Source organism: Penaeus monodon, chromosome 39, assembly GCF_015228065.2.
Source record: "Penaeus monodon isolate SGIC_2016 chromosome 39, NSTDA_Pmon_1, whole genome shotgun sequence".
In the NCBI taxonomy this organism is placed as follows: domain Eukaryota; kingdom Metazoa; phylum Arthropoda; class Malacostraca; order Decapoda; family Penaeidae; genus Penaeus; species Penaeus monodon.
In genome coordinates, this window is record NC_051424.1 from 30,897,260 (window position 1) to 30,899,759 (window position 2,500).

The following is a 2,500-nucleotide window of genomic DNA, read 5'->3' on the forward strand; positions in this document are numbered from 1 at the left end:
GAAGGGAGAGGGGGGGAGGGGGGGAGGAGAGAGAGAGAGAGGAGAGAGAGAGAGAAGGAGAGAGAGGACGAGGACGGGGGGGGGGGGGGGAGAGTGAGAGAGAGAGAGAGAGAGAGAGAGAGAGAGGAGGATAGGAGAAGGAAGAAGACAGGGAAGATAGAAGAAATGGAGAGAGGGGAGGATGGATAGAAGAAAGAAGGTAAGAGAGAGAGGAGGATAAAATGGATAGAAGAGAGAGAGGAAGAGAGGAGGATAGAATGGACAGTAAAAGAGACAGAGGAAACGACAAAAGAAGGAAGGATAGGAGAGAGAGAAGAGGAATAGGTGAAAAAAGAGAGAGAAGAGGAATAGGAGAAGAAAGAGAGCGAGGAGGATAGAAGAAGAAGAGAGAGAGAAGAGGATAGGAAGGATAGAAGAAGAAAGAGGACAGGAAGAATAGAAGAGAGAGGAAAAGGGGAGAGGACAGAAGGAATAGGAAAAGAAGGAGAATAGAAACGGGAGAGAGAAGTAGGAGAGAGAATAGGAGGAATGGAAGAAGAAAGAGACGAGAAAAGAGGGGGAGGAAATGGAAAAAAGGAAAGAAGAGGGAAAGGGAAGAGAAGGGAAAACAAAGGGAAGGGGCAAGAGGAATAAGATGGAAGGGAAGGAAAGAAAGAAACACGAGAAGATAAACGTTTAGATGGAAGGAGGGAGAGAAAAGAGGAGGAGGAAGAAGAGGAGGAGGAAGAGGAGGAGAAAAGAAGGAGAAGAGGAGGAGGAGGCGAAGGAGGAGGAGAAAAGAGGGAGGAGGAGGAGGAGGAAGAGAAGGAGGAGGAGAAAAGAGGGAGAAGGAGGAGGAGGAGAAGGAAGATGAAAAAGGAAAAGCAAAGGAAGGGAATTGAGCGGAGTGCAGAAAAAAAAATAGAGGAAAAAAGAGAGAAGAGAAGAGAAAAAATTAAGAAAAAAATAACTGAAGGAGACAAACAGAAGACAAGAAAAGAAAGAGGACAAGAAAAAAAAAGAAAAATAAACAAGATCAGATATCAGAAAAGATAGAGGGAGAGAGAGAAAACAAAAATAAAAGAAAAAAAGAAAAGAAAACAAAACAAAACGAAAGAAAAAAATGAAACAAAAACAATTAACGACCGAAACGAGAAAAAAAAACAGAACAAACAAACAAAACAAAACGAAAAAACAAAAACAAAGAAAAAGGGTAACGCAAGAGGAGAAATTAAAGACGAGAAGAAACAGAAGCAGAAGGAGAAAGAGAAGGAGAAAGAGAAGGAGAAAGAGGAAAAGAGAGAGAGGGGGCGAGGGCGTCCTAGCCAGCTGAGCCATCAAATAATAATCCTTTAACACCAAAGTGGGTTTCGGAGAGGGAGAGGAGAGGGAGGGAGAGGGGAGGGAGGAGAGGGAGGGGGAGAGGGAGGGAGAGGGGGAAAGAGGGAGAGGGAGGGAGAGGGGAAAGAGGGAGAAGGGGAGGGAGAGGGGGAAGAGGGAGAAGGGGAGGGAGAGGGGGAGAGGGAGAGGGAGAAGGGGAGGGAGAGGGGGAAGAGGGAGAGGGAGAAGGGGAGGGAGAGGGGGAAGGGAGGGGGAGAGGGAGAGGGGGAAGGGGGAGAGGGAGAGGGGAAGGGGGAGAGGGTGTGGAAGAGGGAGAGGGAGAAGGGGAGGGAGAGGGGGAAGAGGGAGAGGGAGAGGGGAGAGGGAGGGAGAGGGGGAAGAAAGAAAACAAAACAAAACAAAAACGAAAGAAAAAAATGAAACAAAAACAATTAACGACCGAAACGAGAAAAAAAAACAGAACAAACAAACAAAACAAAACGAAAAAACAAAAACAAAGAAAAAGGGTAACGCAAGAGGAGAAATTAAAGACGAGAAGAAACAGAAGCAGAAGGAGAAAGAGAAGGAGAAAGAGAAGGAGAAAGAGGAAAAGAGAGAGAGGGGGCGAGGGCGTCCTAGCCAGCTGAGCCATCAAATAATAATCCTTTAACACCAAAGTGGGTTTCGGAGAGGGAGAGGGAGGGAGAGGGGAGGGAGGGAGAGGGAGGGGGAGAGGGATGGGAGAAGGGGAGGGAGAGGGGGAAGAGGGAGAAGGGGAGGGAGAGGGGAAGAGAAAGAGGGAGAAGGGGAGGGAGAGGGGAAGAGGGAGAAGGGAGAGGGGGAGAGGGGGAAGAGGGAGAGGGAGGGAGAGGGGGAAGAGGGAGATGGGGAAGGGGAGGGAGGGAAAGAGGGAAAGGGGAAAGGGAAGGGGGGAGGAGGGAGAGGGAGAGGGAGGGAGGAGGGGGGAGAGGGAGAGGGGGAAGGGGAGAGGGGAAGGGGGAGAGGGAGAGGGAAGGGGAGGAGGGAGGGGGAGGGGGAGAGGGAAGGGGGAGGAGGGAGGGAGAGAGGGAGGGGGATAGAGGGAGAGGGAAGGGGGGAGGGGGAAGGGGGAAGGGGGCGAGGGAGAGGGAGAGGGAGAAGCAAGGGGAGAGGGAAGGGGGAGAGGGAGAGGAGAGAGAGAGAGAGAGAGAGAGAAGGAAGG